General features: G+C 43.6%; 1 pseudogene; it reads left to right on the top strand.

Moving 5' to 3' along the window:
* LOC137218509 (dehydrogenase/reductase SDR family member 2, mitochondrial-like) overlaps positions 1 to 18,662 on the top strand; it is a 154,337-nt pseudogene that overhangs the window by 35,464 nt on the left and 100,211 nt on the right.

The raw sequence follows: 18,662 nt of genomic DNA, 5'->3' as shown, positions 1-18,662 counted from the left end.
CCATACTATTACAAACTACTTACAAATGCCTTTTTTTTCTGCCTTCTTATCTCTCTCTTTTTTAACATCTTTATTGGATTATAATTGCTTTACAATGGTATGTTAGTTTCTGCTTTATAACAAAGTGAATCAGCTATACATATACATATATCCCTATATCTCTTCCCTCTTGCGTCTCCCTCCCACCCTCCCTATCCCACCCCTCTAGGTGGTCACAAAGAACCAAGCTGATCTCCCTGTGCTATGCGGCTGCTTCCCCAAAAAGTTGGCAACACCACAAGCAGGGCAACAATGTATCTCAGAAATAATTTATGAAATGTTGCGAGCAAAGGTTAATGTGTACATTTTCATCTGTTGGAGATGCAGATAATTTCTGTCTATTAGAACTGATAATCCCAAAGATTATGGTTTATTGTCTTGTTGGACATTAATCAGTTTTTTGTCTAACCCCCAAATCTTATTCTAACATTTCCTATAAATACCTAGCTTCTCAAATGTCCTTTGAACTGGTTGTAACATCTTATTGGTTCTTCCGTTAATTAATGAGTTGAATAAGATTTTGACACCTATTCATTTTATATTTGTATGAGAGTCATGATATCATTTTTTGGAAAATTATACTTTAAGACTGATTTATTGCATGTGGAGGGTAAACAAAAGGGAGAGGCTATTAGACTTTGCAGTAGAACCATTTTTATTAATTATGCTGCTGAATTTCTCCCTTCCTACTATTTGTTTACCTTTCACATGAAAAATGTTTAAACTCTCTCTCATTTATAAAAAGAAAGCTTTCCCAGTAATCCTTTATCATTCTGTAGCTGCCATACAATACTTACCTTTTCCTTAACAAAGTGGTTTTAAAATGTTGTGTGGGACTTCCCTGGTGGTGCAGTGGTTAAGAATCCGCCTGCCAGTGCAGGGGACATGGGTTCGAGCCCTGGTCCGGGAAGGTTCCCACAACTAAGCCCATGTGCCACAACTACTGAGCCAGCGCTCTAGAGCCCGCAAGCCACAACTACTGAGGCTGCGTGTCACAACTACTGAAGCCCGCATGCCTAGAGCCCTTGTTCCGCAACAAAGAGAAGCCACCGCAATGAGAAGTCTACTCACTGCAACAAAGAGTAGCCCCTGCTCACCGTAACTAGAGAAAGCCTGCGCGCAGCAACGAAGACCCAATGCAGCCAAAAATAAATTTATTTAAAAATAAAATGAATAAAAAGTTGTCTAAGTTGTCTAAAAATTTGCCTCAGACCAAATATGTAAGGCAATACATGAAAAACATCATTGAATATGGAAAGTTACTGTGAGATGCATGTGAAAAGTTTCATGCCTAGGAGAGGTAATTGCAATGACAAGAAATGAGTTCTTTATGCTTTCCTACTTTTAACTTTGCTGCAAAGTTTTGGCCTCTGCTGGGCCCTTTAAGGATTTCCACTGACTCTTTACCTCAATCAGCTTTAACCAGCTCTTAAAATAAGTGAAAGTTGCAACGTCCCTGCACAGACTTTCTCTTGCATCACCATAGACACATGACCCTTTCTGTGGAAAAAAAAAAAATCATGTTATAATGAGGAAGACTGCTGTAAAATATGGACTAATGAGTTGAACAGCAAACAGGGTGGAACCTGTAGTAGGAAGGAGCTGAGTGACAGCAAGGGCGGTTGGAGGAAGGAGATAGGATGCTTTCCCGGCCTCGAAAGAGAGAGACAAAGTGTAGAGTTCTATGAGCCTGAATCTTACATATAGCAGTACCTTGCTGGAGACTCCCACTGTGGTGATGGAGCAGTGATAACAAGCACCGTATTCATGACCCTGAGCTATTCCTGCATATTATTTTGGGAGATCCAGTAGAAATGACAACAAGATTTAATAAGTGTTATGGACTAAAGGTTTGTGTCCCCCCAAAATTCATATGTTGAAATCTAGTCCCCAATGGGATGCTATTTGGAGGAGGGCTTCTGGGAGGTAATTAGGTCATGAGGGTGGAGCCCCCATGATGGGATTAGTGCCCTATGAGAAGAGGCCAGTGAGCTAGTTTGCTTTCTTCCCACCCTGTGAGGATACCATGAGAAGTCAGCAGTCTATAACCCCAGAGTGTTCTCACCAGAACCTGACAGTGCTGGCACCCTGATGTCAGACTTGCAGCCTCCAGAACTGTGAGAAATAAATGTCTGTTGTTTATAAGCCACCCAGTCTATGGTACTTGTTGTGGCAGCCTGAACTAACACAGTAAGTTTAACAAAGGGACTGTGCAAATGGATAAGGAAAATACTAATGCCTAAGTAGGTAAATGAGCAACATTTATGAAAAACAGTGCATAACAAGGAAATCTAACCAGCCAATAAACATATAAAAATTTCAATTTAATTAGTAATCAAGTAACTATAAATAAAACAATAATGGGTTACTATTTTTGCCCACCAAGTTGACAAATATTTGAAAAGGAAAGCACTTAATGGTAATGAGAGATAAGATGAGTACCTTCCTACATTTTTGGTGAAAGTGGAAACTCTACACCTTTCTAGGAAGTGAACTTGACATTATGAATCAAGAACCTGACTCCATTTAATCCAGGATTTCCATTTATGGGAGTCTCTTCTAAAGAAATAATTTATGAAATGTTGAGTGCAAAACTATTTATAAAATAAAAATATCGGAAATAACCTGAATGACCCTGAATAAAGAAATTGTTTGTTATGTGTATCCTGCCCATCGCCCCCCCTTGCTCACTTCACTTCAACCGTATTGTCTTCACTGCTATTTCCTGGGCAGCCATGCTTTGTCCAACACGAGGACAATTGTACTTTCGGTTCTCTCGCCTTGGAATACCTTTCACCCAATACCTGCATGGTTTGCAAACTTACCTCATCCAGGTCTTTATTCAAATGTCACCTTCTTAGTGACACCCTTTTAAAAGTGCACCCCTCTACCCATACTCCTCTCCCTGGCTTCATTTTTCTTCCTAGACCTTATCATCATCCAACATTCTATGTAGGATCTCGATTATAAGTCAATCTATCTACAAAGTTCATCATTGTCTAGTAGCCTTGAAAAAGGTTTTAAATTTTAAAGCCCAATTAAATTCTACATTTCATTATACTGCAAGTTATTGCATGTTTCTAAAAATAAGACAGAAAGAAGAACCTTGAGTCAAATCAAGATTTAAAAGGGTAGAGAGACTCCAAAATGTGAAATTGGCTGAGTGAGAGGCCCTTTCTGTGTTAGGTGATACTGACGTAACTGGTTAAACTCTTTCTCACTGCAGTTTAACTGTCTCAGACCGAATGGCTATTGAAGCTGGAGCTTTAGGAAACTTGGTAGAAAAATACCAGGATGGTAGAAAATATTGGCTGTTTCTTGTGTCTCTGTTTAGTAAGGTCTTACAAAACAGAGACAGCTTTGATTTGAGCTGAGCTGGCTGAAAGCAGAAAAGGGACAACACAGAGACCCCCTCCGCCTGTGGACAGGATTGCTGAGGCTGGGTTAACCGTGCTTCTCACAGAATTGCAAAACCCAGAATCTCTGCCCCTTCTAAAATTAGCATAAAAGTCAAGGAGATGGGAAATCAGCAGGGAGATAAAATTGGGACAGCTGAGAGGCCAGAAAAATGAAGGAAAGCAGATTCCTTGGTCCCTTCTCACATCTCTCCTTCCTTGAACTGTCTCAGTAATCCTTCTCTCTATATGAGGCCAGCAAGTGGGCTGCAGCCTGGTCACAGGTACAGGTTATTCTGCCTCACTTATTATTTCACAGTTGCATTTAAGCCTGGGGCTAAGGGCAAAGTTCCAAGGCTTATGGCTAAGAGAGAGAACAGGAAGGGTAGGGCCCAGTTCTGTGAACACACAGTTCTAAAGTCTATACAGTGTTGGGAGAGTTGACTAGCAATGAAACCTCAACCCTGGACAAAAGAGGAGGGTATGTTTCCTCAGTCTCAAAGGCGACCCTAGACCCCCACCTCTCATAAACTGTGCCAGCAGAAAGTGGGCTACTATAGAAGTTCACGTTCTAACAGGGATCTTTTTGATGACTCTCTTCTATTCCCCTCTCAGTCATGGCCATGGAGGGCAATGGACAAAAGAGTTCTTTGAGTGGGCGGGGTGGCAGGCAGTCATACTGGCTGACTAATAAACTCCTTCCTCCATCCTACCCCTGCCCAGAAATATATACTTTGGATTGGGGACTGTTGTTTGTTTCCCTTCCTTTTCCAGGTGATAGCTTTTTTGTTAATTAATTAAAATGTTTTTCTATTTTTCCTCCATCATTTTTTAATCTGTCAGGAGTGTTGAAATGTATCAGTCAAAGGTTGCATAGACGGAAAGAGTAAGATTTGAGAGTAAGAGGAATGCACTTGTTTCAAGGATCTGGATGCAATAACTAGACATGACATTCAGTTGTTTCTCTTCAAGAAATGGTGCATTTTCATTTGCAAAGGGGATGGCTGCATCGTATCAAGTGGGGACATTTTTGATTCTGTACCTATGGGCAAATGGAATGTTAAGCAGCTAAGGTGTGGAATATGGTAGATATATATTTCTTCTCTATCCAGAATCTCTTCTTTCGGGGAAACATCCTTCCCCTGAATATAGGCTATGCAAGAAGAATACTCCATTCACCTGGCCACAGGGTTTGATTCAGGGATGGGCACATGACTTAAGATGGACCAATCAGAATTCTTGCTGGATTGCCCTGGAGCTAAGATTTTTCCCATTCTTCTGATTTTATAATTCTGAGAGTATTTGAAATGCGGTAGCTAGCTACATGCTTCTTGGAAGAAGTCTATCTGAAGGAAGAGGCCAACACACAGATTTAAGCAGAGCTGAGAGATGGTGAGAGAAGGAAGAAAAAGGAGATATGAGATAGATAGAGATTCTGACCATCTTCTGAAAAGCAATGTCTGAGCGTCCCTGGATCTATTAATAACTATGATAGAAGCCAATTCTATTCTGTACTTTCCATTTCCATGCTGAGTCTGAGTTCGGTTTCTGACACTTGAAACAGAGACGATCCTGACTCATAAAGGAACTAACCATTCAGTCTTTCATATGAGGCAACCTGGCTTCTGTCCCCCGACTCCTCCGTAACTGCTCTTGCCATTCACTCTTGACTGTCTAGTTTCTAAATCTGATGAACCCTTTACCATCCTGGTTCTCGAATCTGATGCTGCTTATAATGTTTTTTTCTTGAAATTCTCCTCCACTGCCTTTTAAGAGATGTGGTTCTTTTTGTTTTTCTTCTTCTAACTTTTTTTTTCTCCTCAACTTATTTTCTAGACCAATGTTTATCTCTAAGATGACTTGCTCCTCAGTGCTGTATTCTTGACCCTCTTATGGTCTCATTACACAACTTCTCCCGGGGTAATCCATTCACTTCCAGAGCTTCTATCTCTACTTACACACTTCAAGATCCTCATCTATAGTCTAGAGCCTCTTGGTCTCTACACTCATATAGTCCACGGCCTACCAGGGTATCTTTTCTCAGGTGTGCTTCAGACACCTCCAAAACAACATCTCCCAAATCGAATCTCATTGTTCATCTACCCAAATATGCCCTTGTCCTAAGGTTCCTATCACAGTGACTAGGACCACATTTAAGTGTTTGCCTCTGTTAGAAATCTGAATATTATTGCTGACTCCTCCTCTTCTTTACTCTCTCAGCAAATTCTGTCAATTATATTTCACAAACTTCACAATTATATTTCTCAAATCTGTCTCTGCATATCATACCGCCTTTGCTTTTGTTTGGTCCAGGACTATGTAGGCTTTGCATTGCACAGCTCCAGGAGCAACCATCCCTAGACATCATGGGGAATGGAGTCATGATGGTAATGGTCCTGGGGGAGACCCTCATACCTTCTCACTTAGCTTACTGCTGCTGCAACTTTCTAATATTCTCCTCACTTCCAGGCTCATTTCTCTTTAATCTTTTCTCCAAATGTGGCAAAAGATTTCTTCTAAATGCAACTGGGAGTATGTCACTTTTCTGCTACAAATCTCTTTGCTTGCCTGACCTTTCCACCTTAACTTTTCACCACTTTAACTATCTATGTTTTCGCCTTACTAAATATTTGGGCTTCCCCAAATGTCCCATGCTTTTCCTACCCTCTGCATTTGCATATATGCTCCCTGTGCTTTGAAAATATATCACTCTTTATCTTGCTAACTTATTTATCCTTTCAGGTGCAACCTAGGGTTAATCTTCCAGACCACCCCAGTTTGGGTTGTAATCTTTCAGAGGTCTTATAATCACACCTTACATTGCCTCTATCACAGCACATACTACACTATGTTGAAATATGCATTTCCTTATCAGTCTTGTCCATCAGGTGTGAATTTCTTAAGGGAAGAAACCTTGAGTTATTTATCTGTATATTCTCAGGGCTTGGCATGTCACTGCCTATTAAATGCTCAATAATTTTAAGAAAATGGTAAAAAGAAAAATAATTTTTTGGCATCTGTCAACTACCTGCTTGCCATTCTAGTCACATCTATCAGGAAGATGGAAGGGAAGGGAAAATATTACTTATTGATTGCCATTCGCTCCCTTAGCGTTTGTCGAGTCCCTTCCATTGTCAGTCACCATGCTAGGCACTTTCACACAATTACATCACTTAGTCAGTTCAGTCCCACAGTCAGGAAAGCATTATTTTCGTTTTAGACATAGGGATCTTTTATGCAGAAGCATGGCTTTTGAAGTTAAACTACCTAAGTTGTAAGTTCAACGACTTGGCTGTTCAGCTAATGATGGTGATGGGCTTGCAACTCAAGTGACCCCTTTTCAAAAACCATGTTGGTATCAGTGCTTCATATTTTCCCAGCGCTTCTTTACAGATGTTTTTTTTTTTTTAAATGACACTTCCTGTTCAAGATGGCAGGCTGAGTACATGTGTTTGTCTCCACTGACTCTGGAACCATTATTGAAATAACAGTATAGAAGCACAAAACCCATCCACATAAAAGTGAAGTGAGTAGAAGGAGACGGAAGTCATTAGCTGACTGTGTCAGTTATAAATCCATTGCCTTTCTGCTCCAAACCCACCCATTGTTGCCCTGCTTGTGGTGTTGAAACATCGCCCCCTTGCCAGCTGCCATGTTGTTAGACTTTATCACAGGGCACTGGAGTGACACTAGCGGAGGAAGGGGTATTTCCTCCTGCTCTAGCAGGCTCTTGTGGTCCAGCACCTCCCCACACACTGCTTCTCCTGAAGCTCCAAAATGCAGTTTTCCAGTAAGTTCCACCAGTGTCACACCTCTGCACATATGGCTTCCACCAGCACCTCTCTGATGGCTTTGCAGTGAGTTCTGAGGCTCAGAACCTTCCTGAGATGGTTCCCCCTGGCACCCCTGAAGGTCACTCTCCAGTAAGTCTTCCTGGCATGGTACCTCAGCTGAATTCACCATCCAGTGAGCCATAGCCATGCTCTCTCCAACCATATCTGGATCAAAGTCCTGGGGGAGGGGACCACTTTCCAGATTTCTTCCTTCCTTGGGGGCTCTGCTTCAGCCCTGGGGTAGTGGTTGCTCCCTACATCTCCTATTCCTGGCTCCAAAGATAAAGTCAGTGTATCTATTGTAAAGAGCAACAGGGATATACCAGTAATCAGAATGACTTGGCTCGCAGAGATTTTGGCAGGAGCTAACTGATCACAGTGTTTATAGGAACAAAATAGATGGACATCTCATTAGAGGATTGTTTGATCTATATAAAGGAAAAACTCTAGTCTGGTAGTAAAAAAAACCTGACTTGAGTCACCTCTGTGGAGAGTCATGATCTCTTACTCAGTTTCCAGATCTAAGTCAATTTATAGATCCAGAGCCCTTTGATTGAGAAGGGAGCTGGATCCCCTTGAAGAATAGTTCTGCATCATTTCCAAAAGTACATACCATCATTTCCACTTATACATACCATAAATCTTCTTCCCCCAAAGTACTTGTGATCATATTTTAGGTTACTATTCATTGGAGAAAGACAATACCCAGACATTTCAGGGATTACTAAGACACTAGCTCTGAATTGATGCTAATTCCTAGGGACCCAAAACACCACTGTGCCTACTAGTTAAAGTAGGGGCTTATGATGGTCAAGTGACCAATAGAGTCTGAGCTCAAGTGTGACTCACAGTAGGTCTAGTTGGTCCACAGACTCACTCTGTTGTTATTTTCCCCATCTTAAATGTGTAATTGCAATAAACATAATTAGTAACTTGCAGAATCTCCACAGTGGTTCTCTGACCCATGTGTTGAGGGCTATTGAGATATAGCCCATAAAATTAAAGATCTACTTGCACCCCTTTGTTCATTGCAGCACTATTTATAATACCCAGGACATGGAAGCAACTGAAATGTCCATTAGCAGAGGAATGGTTAAAGAAGATGTGGTACGTATATACAAAGGAATGAAATTGTGTCATTTGCAGAGACGTGGATAGACCTAGAGACTGTCATACAGAGTGAAGTAAGTCAGAAAGAGAAAAACAAATATTGTATATGAATGCATATATGTGGAAACTAGAAAAATGGTATAGATGATCTTATTTGCAAAGCCGAAATAGAGACACAGACGTAGAGAGCGAATATATGGATACCAGGGGGAACGGGGCGGGTTGGGATGAATTGGGAGATTGGGATTGACACTTATATACACTACCATGTATAAAATAGATAACTAATGAGAACCTACTGTACAGTACAAGGAACTCTACTCAGTGCTCTGTGGTGACCTAAATGGGAAGGAAATCCAAAAAAGGGGGGATATATGTATACGTACAGCTGATTCACTTTGCTGTACAGCAGAAACTAACACAACATTGTAAAGCAACTATACTCCAATAAAAATTAAATTAAAAAAGATCTAAATGTAGACAAAATTTAAAATAATATTTAGGAATAATCTTAAAACGGATGAGACATGCTTAAACATGGCATGAAACTCAGAGCTTATATATGAGAAAGATAAATGAAAAAGATAAATATATTTGGCTACATAACCATTTAACATTTTTGCATGGCAAAAGGCACCATAAACAAAGTCAGAGACAAATGATATACTGCAGCAAATATGTGCAACACATATTATTGATAAAATATAAAGAGCTTCTATAAATTGATTCCCCTCAAACCCCAAACAGTCCAATAGAATAGTAGGAAAATTATGAGTAGAAAATTTACAGAAGAGTATAATCAAATAAATGATTAATAAACGTGAAGAGATTCCTAACCTCTAGTAGTAAAGAAAATTCAAATTTAAGCAGATATGAAATAACATTAGTAGTGTTAATTATGTTATTAATGTACCCCATAATCTTCACCCTCTCTCCTAAATAAAAAGGAATCTAAACCAACAGCCTTAGACTTCCTTGGCGGTCCAGTGGTTACGATGCTGCACTTCCACTGCAGGGGGCATGGGTTTGGTCCCTGGTTGGGGAATTAAGATCCTGCATGCCTCACAGCACGGACAAAAAATAGAAAAAAAAAAAGGAATAGCCTGGTTTCTACCTTTTTGCTGCTTTCTCTAGACTAGAAAATGTATACAAAATATGATTACAAACGTATAGAGTTTTGTAGTTGATGTTTGTTTTTATAAAAATGATATATATTTCTCTACAACTTGCTTTTCTCACTTGATAATATATAAGGACCATCCATTCAGGTAAATAATACATACATAATTCATTCTTTTGAAAAGCTGCATAATAATCTATTCAATGGATGTGCTATAATATATCTAACTTTTCATCCATTTTTCATTGCATAGAAAGCAAAGTAGGTAATATAGAAAAAGAATAACCATTAGATTGTCATCAGATTTCTTGTCAGGCATAACGGATGTTAGAAGACAATGCATTTAAACAAGGATGTTTCCACTGATAAAATTTTATAATTCCTGAAGAAGATACAGCAGTCATAAACTTTTATGTTTCAAATACAACAAAACCTGATGACTTTTGCCAGGACACATAACTCAGACATGGCCACACTGGGTTTGCACACTTTCTTTGAATTTCTATACACATTATTACCCAAATAAGCAATACTTAAAAAGCGTTACCATTAGTGAAGGAAATGGGCCCTTATACACTGTTGTCTGGAGGGTAAAATGGTACAGACTTTTGAAAAGCAGTTCGACAGCTGCATTAAGACTTTAAAATATTCATATCTGTTTCCTAGCAATTCTACTTATCTGCCTTCAGCCTAAAGGTTTCATCAGGTAGGGGAGCAAAGCTTTATCAACAAGGATAAACACAGCATTATACATAATAAGGAAAAACTGAAAACAACATAAATAATTCAACAACAGGAAATTGTTAATTAATTGTAGATCATCTATTAGGTGGCATAGACAATCTTCTGAAAATCATATTTTAAAAGACTAGTGCCATGAAGACTGCTCAGGATATAATATTAAGGGTAAACACGAAACAGAAAAGCATGGGTTTCAAAATACTTCCAGTGCTGTGGGGTAAAATACTTTGTAGCCTGGAAGTTTGTTGCTTTAATATCTACTTAGACTTTCAGTTATAAAATGAAACAAACCATCACAGAACACTAGGATCAACTACAAAGTTGTAAAAACTAGATATTCAAGGAGAAGGTGTTGGCAAAGTTCATCGCATAAGTAAGGACATTGGTGCTTCTGCAGAGGATGTGGTTCGTTCTGTTAGTCTGTCAATCAGCTAGAATTGCAGAACAATGTTCTGGGCGTGGCAGACACCACTCGGAATAAGCAGTCACCACAGTAAAGGATTTGAATGGTGCAATGTCAGAAATACAGATAAGTATGTTACCAACTGAAACATAATTACAGCCGTTACAAAGTGCACTGAGTAATATGGAGAATCATGGTTGTGTTGGTGGCTTGAACATCAAATGACACTCTTGATGTGGGATGCACATACCTCCTAAAATCTCTCCATGGGTGACCCATTCTCCTCCCCTAATTTTGCACTCATTCCCTCCTGGGGCTTTCCCACTATCGTATGGTAGTGACCCCTACTTCGACCTCCCTTCCTACTACCTCCAAAGATAAGGCGTCTGAGCGTGATGGAGCCAGTTGTAGACAGATTCGGAGGGCTGGCCTTTTTTTGGGTCTGGGCTATGTCCATGTGTGTGATTTGTGCAAACAGAAAGTCTGTTCTGATGCTCTAATGACTCTAGAAGAAGACTAGGAGGTAGAATAGGGAGGGGAGGCTGAGCTCATCGGAATATTCTGAAGGGGGTGTGAGAGACGAAGGAATGGGGGTTGAAGCTAAGCCTTAAATGTCTATGCCCATGGGAGACAGTATCTGGGAATCTACAGAGAGGAGCAGTTGCTTTACGAAGCTCCCCATCCATAAATCAAAGAAGGATCATTAGGATCCACATCTCAGGGAAGGTTCTGTGCTCTCCAGAAAGGTAACTTATCTCCTAGGAAAGGTGGGTGGGAATATTCCCCCAGGGCTGGGACTCTAGACAGGAATTTACCTCTGCCTAGCTTACCCTCTATCCCGCAAGATGCCAGGATTGTGTTGCGGGAGCCTAGAGGTGAGGGATGTGCCTTGGTCACCATCGTGAGTGACCAGAGTGTGGCCAGTGAGGGGCTGTTCATAGTCCAGCCCAGACTGCAGTAAGGGTGTGTGTGTGTGTGTGTGTGTGTGTGTGTGTGTGTGTGTGTGTGTGTGTGTATGCCTGTGCTCTTCTAAAGACTCATTTCTGGCCCTCCCTGGTTAGCCTTTGGGTACTAGGTCCTTATCCAAGGGAACACTGACTTTCCCCCTTCCTTCCTTCCTTTCTTTCTTCCTTTTCTTTCCTTCCTTCCTTCCTTTCTTTCTCTTTCTTCCTTTCTTTCTTTTTAAATTGAAGTATAGTTGATTTACAAACCTCCTTCTTTCTTTTTAATCCCTGAGGATAAAACTCCAAATCTCCAGTCCAGGCTGCAGAAGCCAATAGCCACTGATCAAAGAGGCACTACTGGGCCGGCCACTCTCCACTTTCGGAGGCTCTGGGCTTTCCTCTCCTCAGAACACAAGGTCAGGCTGGGCCGAGGCTCCTTAGGATTCTGCTGTGGGGGAGAGGAAGCCTGATCTTATCCCTTAGGGAACTCCTTCTAGAGTTTTCCTACTGATCCCTATGTCTAGGAAGTGTGGCTGACGTTTGCTGACAGCTGATTAGGACCACGGTAATCGTTCAGGAAATCTAAGAACAGGCCAGTTTTCATACAGTTTAAGTGTGCAACTTAGCCAAGGTCATCAAATTTAAAAAGCAGATTTTACTACTGGAGATTTAAATGTGTTGCCATTTGAAGATAGTCTTTCAAAATCCTCTGTGGTAAGTGTTACGGGACTTTTTTTTTTTTTGCGGTAGGCAGGCCTCTCACCGCTGTGGCCTCTCCCGCCGCAGAGCACAGGCTCCGGATGTGCAGGCTCAGCGGCCATGGCTCACAGGCCCAGCCGCTCCGCGGCACATGGCATCCTCCCGGACCGGGGCACGAACCCGCGTCCCCTGCATCGGCAGGCGGACCCTCAACCACTGCGCCACCAGGGAAGTCCTACAGGACTTTTTTTTTTTAAAGAAAGTCTTTGTATTATAAAAGCAATACTATTCCTAGAAAATCTAGTAAGAGAAGTAAAGTAGAAAGTCAAGGGAAAGAAAACACCTGAAGCTCCATCACCCATCAAAACTCCATCAGAAGAAAATTACTTTTGATGTTTTTGTAAATTTCATTTCAAATTTATTGTTGATTTGTTAAATTTAATAATTTCTGCCTTAATCTTTTAAAATGTCCTTTCTTTTTTTTTAAATAAATTTATTTATTTTGGCTGCGTTGGGTCTTCATTGCTGCACACGGGCTTTCTCTAGTTCTGGTGAGCAGGGGCTACTCTTCGTTGCAGTGTGTAGGCTTCTTATCGCAGTGGCTTCTCTTGTCGCGGAGCACAGGCTCTAGGCGCATAAGCTTCAGTAGTTGTGGCTCTTGGGCTTAGTTGATCCGCGGCACATGGGATCTTCCCAGACCAGGGCTCCAGCCCGTGTCCCCTGCATTGGTAGGCAGATTCTTAACCACTGCGCCACCAGGGAAGTCCCAACAAATATATATTGAGTGCTTACTGTGAGTCAGTCACTCTGGGCTCTTGAGGTACGTCAGTGAACAAAGCAGATAGAGATCAGTGCTCTCTGGAGCTTATAGTCCAGGCAAGGCGTGTGGATAATAAACAAGAGACATTATAAAAAAGTAAATGACATAGTGTGTTGGAAGGTGATAAGTATGGTGGAAAAGAAGAAGTTAAGAGGGATCCAGAGTGATGGAAGGAGAGGGGAGTAGAGAGTGGCCAAATTTGGCTTCATTGAGAAGTGACATTCAAGCAAAGCCTTGAAGAAGGGGAAGTCGACAGATGTGTGGCTATCTAAGGGAAAAGCATTTCAGCAGAGGAACAGCCAGTGCAGAAACCTTAAGGCAGGAGCGTGCTCAGCATGTTTGAAGAACCCAAGGAGGCCACTGTGGCTGGGAGGAGAATAGTAGTAAGGTTGGAGATGCAAGGGGGAGCACAGATCACTTAGAGCCTTCTAGGTCATGGCAAGGGTTTGGGTTTTGCTATGGTCTGAATGTTTATGTCCCTTGCAAAATTCATATATTGAAATCCTAAACCTCATGTTGATGATATTTGGAGGTGGGGTCTTTGGGAAGTGCTTAGGTTCTGAGGGTGGAGCCTTCATGAATAATGGGATTAGTGCCCTTATAAAAGAGGCCTGAGAAAACTCTCTTACCCTTTCCACTGAGTGAGGCTATAGTGAGAAGAAGCTGTCTATGAACCAGAAAGTGGGCCTTTACCAAACAACAAATTTGCCGGCACCTTGATCTTGGACTTCCCAGCCTCCAGAAGGTTAGAAATTAAATTCTACAATTCTGTTGTTTATAAGCTACTAGCCTATTGTATTTTTGTTACAGCAACCGGAACGGACTAAGATGGGCTTTCACTCTGAATGACATGGGGAGTCACTGCAAGTTTTTAAGTAGAGGAGACACCTGCTCCAGCTGACATGTTTAAAGGCTCACTCAGACTCCTGTGTTGAGGTTAGACTTTAGGCAGGCAAGGATGGAAACAGGGAGAGAGATGACAGTGGCACCCACCAGGTAGTAGCAGTGCAAGTGGTGACAGTGTTACATTTTGATACATGGTGAGTTAGAACCAACAGGATTTTCTGAGAGATCAGATGTGAAGTATGACACAGGGAAATCAAGGATGACTCCAAACTCTTAAGTGTGGGCAATTGGAAGGATGGAGTTACCATCATCTGAGAGAGGGAAGGCGGAAGCTAGAGCAGGTTTGGGGAAAATATGAGAAGTTTAGTTTTGATATTTATTAGTTATCTATTGCTACATAACACAATACCCCAATATTTAGTGACTTAAGACAACCATTTATTAGCCCAGTTTCTGTGGGTCAGGAGTGGTTTAGCTGTGGTTCTGGTTTAGGGTTTCTCCTAAGGTTCCAGTCAGGATGTCAATAGGGGCTTGAGGGCTTAACTGAGGCTGGAAGATCCACTTCCAAGATGGTGCACTCACATGGCTGTTGGTAGGAGGCTTAGTTCCTGGCTACATGGACCTCTCTGTAGCTACCTGAGTGTTCTCACAACTTGGTAGCTGGCCTCTCCCAGAGCAAGGGATCCAAGAAAGAGAGAAAGAGAGAGCAACCAAGATGGAAGCCACAGTGCCTTTTTGTGACCTAGTCCCTGGAGTTACACACCATCACCTTCACTGCACTAAAACCAGCCCACGTTGAAGGGCAGAGGAATTAGTCTCCACTTCTGAAGGAAAGCATATCACAGAGTTTGTGGACATGTTTTAAAATTGTCACAGGTGTATTAAGTTTGAGGTATCTACTAGGTATCTCAGTGGAGATGTCAAGTAGGCATTTAGTCCACAAACCATAAATGCTGGAGAGGGCGTGGAGAAAATGGAACCCTCCTACATTGTTGGTGGGAATGTAAGTTGGTGCAGCCACTATGGAGAACAGTATGGAGGTTCCTCAAAAGACTAAAAATAAGGTTGCCATATAATCCAGCAATCCCACTCCTGGGCATACATATGTGGAGAAAACTCTAATTCGAAAAGACACATGCACCCTAATGTTCACGGCAGCACTATTCACAATAGCCAGGACATGGAAGCAACCTAAAGGTCCATTGACAGATGAATGGATAAAGAAGATGTGGTACATATATACAATGGAATACTACTCAGCCATAAAATAGAATGAAATAATGCCATTTACAGCAAAATGGATGCAACTAGAGATTATCACACTGAGTGAAGTAAGTCAGAAAGAGAAAGACAGTTACTATATGATATCACTTACATGTGGAATCTAAAATATGGCACAAATCAGCCTATCTGAGAAACAGAAACAGACTCATAGACATAGAGAACAGAATTGTGGCTGCCAAGGAGGGTGTGTGGGGGAGGAATGGATTGGGAGTTTGGGATTAGCAGATGCAAGCTATTACCCAGAATGGATAAACAACAAGGTTCAACTGTATAGCACAGGGAAGTATATTCAGTATCCTGTAATAAACTATAACGAAAAAGATTAGGAAAAACTATATATATATAACTGAATCACCTCGCTGTACACCAGAAACGAACACAACATTGTAAATCAGCTATACTTCAATAAAATAATTTTGTAAAAATGTAGACATTTAAATACGCTAGTCTGGGGTTCGAGAGAGAGGTCTGAGCTAGAGACATAAATTTGGGAGTCCAGAGCATACAGATGGCATACATATTGGGCCACTCCCTCTCTCAATGAGAATGCACGGCAGTAGGGCAGACAGGAGCTGTGCACTGGCTGCCAAAATGGCTGTGGTCACCGAGTCCACATGTAGCTGAGTAACGGGAGTACCCAACTGGGATGCATCCAAGGGATGTAGCAGCCCCATTACAGAGTGGATCTGCTGTCAATTTCCTTCTCCCACATCCCTGCCCAATCCACTATCCTGTTACTCAGCTCTGGAAGCTATCATGTTTCCAAGAGTGAGCTTCTGTCATTAAACACTCCCATTTCCCAGGAGGCAGAGTGAGAAGCTGGAAAGAGCAGGTGCTTTGGACTCAGACGTGGATTTGAATCCGGGCTCCAGATTTGTTTCCCTGGGCAGTTTGTGACTTGACTTAACCACTTCTGTAAAATATTATACTTGGATAATAATGCCTTTATGATAGAATGGATGCTAGGACACTGTGAAAGCTCAGCACATAGTATGTGCTCAGTAAAAGTTAGTTTCTTTTTTTCTCAGACAGATTTGGAGTCTGGGACACTGGGGAATACATTTTATGTCTCATGATCAGGCTCCCAGGTGGAGGTAGGGAAGGGGCTGAAGCCATCACAGCCATCTCTGCTGCGGGATCAGCTTCACCATACCTTGGCGTCTGGCCCAGGATGGGACCCACGTGGTGGTCAGCATCTGGAAGCAGCAGAACGTGGACTGGGTGGTGGCGGTGCTGCAGGGGGAGCAGTTGAACATGACGGGCACTGTGTGCCACGTGGGGAAGGCTGAGAAGTGGGAGTGGCTGTTGTCCATGCTGAGGGGTCAGGGATGGGGGTGATACAGGTGCAGAGATCAGAACACACAGACCCAGCCTACGGAAGTCAAAACACTCCTTAAGATAATTTTGGATATTTCCCAGTGCCAGACATATACCAACACCCCATCACATTAGTGTGTGAGGCGCTCAATGTTGTTATAACAGCTTTACGGTGGGAAACAGACCTTAAGTGTCAGGGATGATTCTGAACCGAGCTCTGCCTCACTCCAAAACCCACATTCTTTTTTTTTTTTTGCGGTACACGGGCCTCTCACTGTTGTGGCCTCTCCCATTGTGGAGCACAGGCTCCGGACGCGCAGGCTCAGCGGCCATGGCTCACAGGCCCAGCCGCTCTGCGACATGAGGGATCTTCCCAGACCGGAGCACGAACCCGTGTCCCCTGCATTGGCAGGCGGACTCTCAACCACTGCGCCCCCAGGGAAGCCCCCAAACCCACATTCTTAAGCAGGACTGTGGCTCTGCCCCTGGCAGGTCCCTGCAGGGTACAGATGCCCGAAGCCTGGTGAAGCTGGGACAATGCCCATGACAGGGGCTGGTCTGTGGACCGGAGCAGGGGAGATGCCAGGCTGGGGACCCCATCGTGGTCATTGTGGGAGTGGGTACTCTTCTTGGGGGCTCACAGGGAAAAGGTTGTTTTTGAAGAGCCTTAAAGGACAGTGGGAATCAGCCAGCTATGTTTTCCAGAGAAGAGACACCAGGTGCATGGGACTTAAAGGGAGGAGGTTTCTGATCCACAGTTTCGTCTCTTCCTCACCCTCTGTGCTGCCTCTGTCTACCCCCAGGCCCTAGAGTCCTGGGGGCATCAAATTCCTGGTGTGAGTGCTGCAGTCAACCCCCTGGTGGGGAGCACCCTGGGGGCCGGTAAGCTGGTGGGGGACAAGGTGAGGCCCGGGGAGCATGGAGCTGTGAGGTTCTCTCCGTCTCCCAAGTCTACTCACACACCTGCACGTGTTCCCAGCTGCCCCCTGTTCCTTGGAACTGCAGCCCCCGGTCCCAATGGGTAGAGCACACCTGGGTCAATCTGCCGCGGTGGCCAATGATGCTGCAGACCTTCTCTACTTCAGCCTTCCTCCAAGCGCAAGGTGTGACGGGACACACCCGCTCAGGGCCAGATCCTCTCTCCTGGCTCAGAAACCTGAGGTTGTTGTAGTCTCGACTCACTGGCACCCATTCTGATCCCTCCAGTCTGGCTGTCCCAGGGACACCTCACCTGTCCTCAGACACGGCTGAGAAAAGGGACCCTTGCCCGGCATCCCAGACGGAACACACTAAGCACAGCAGGGACTCCTGCTGCCTCTGCAGACTCCCTGCCCCTGCTGTTCTGAGGGCACCATCCTGACCTCTCCCACAATGTGCGCAGAGGTGGGTCCTGCGATCAGGCACAGCCGTTCCCTCTTTCCTCCTTGTCGAGTCTCCCTCCGCTGACCACCCCTTCCTTCCTCTCCTTGCAGACCCTGCCCCACTTTCTCTCTTTGGTTCTCACATTCCCTGGCTCTCCCAGCCAAGTTCCTCTCCCTCCCTCCCTTGCCCAGCCTCAGGCTCTTCTAGGAAAGTCAGATTTCCGCATCTGCCCCTAAAAACAGCACCGTTGTTTACCTTGTGCAAATTCTCACCTCTCCTCATTAAAGCAGGCACTAACACCCCAGCTTTCCCAATGTCCTTTCCTGATAACTATTTTCACTGACCTTGTTCTCTGGAGGGTGACATGCCATGAGGAGAGTCTGGCGTGAATGACAGTGAAGGGCTCGTGAGCCAAGTGCTCCTGGTGGGCGAGCAGGTCCCTCAGACCCTCCTCCGCACTCTGGGAGAAGAGCACCCACACCCCCAGCTCCTCCCCATGGGACTCCAGGGAGCGGAGGTGGCTGCCTCCCCACCCTGTTCTGATTGCAGATCCTGGTCGTGAACGTGAGGTCCCGGCTGTGCTGCTGAGCCGGCTGCTGCCCCTCGTGGAGAAAAGGGGGGAGGGCAGGGAGGGCCCGTGGAGTTGGGGGGACTCGGCCTTGCTGTCCTCTACACCAAGGGGACACTTGGGGAAGGAGCCCTCAGTGGAATATCCCAAGGAGAGGAGGTAGAAGGAGTGTGATCTGGCT

The sequence above is a fragment of the Pseudorca crassidens genome, chromosome 1 (assembly GCF_039906515.1).
Source record: "Pseudorca crassidens isolate mPseCra1 chromosome 1, mPseCra1.hap1, whole genome shotgun sequence".
NCBI classification, from domain to species: Eukaryota; Metazoa; Chordata; class Mammalia; order Artiodactyla; family Delphinidae; genus Pseudorca; species Pseudorca crassidens.
This window is presented reverse-complemented; position numbering and strand designations above follow the sequence as displayed.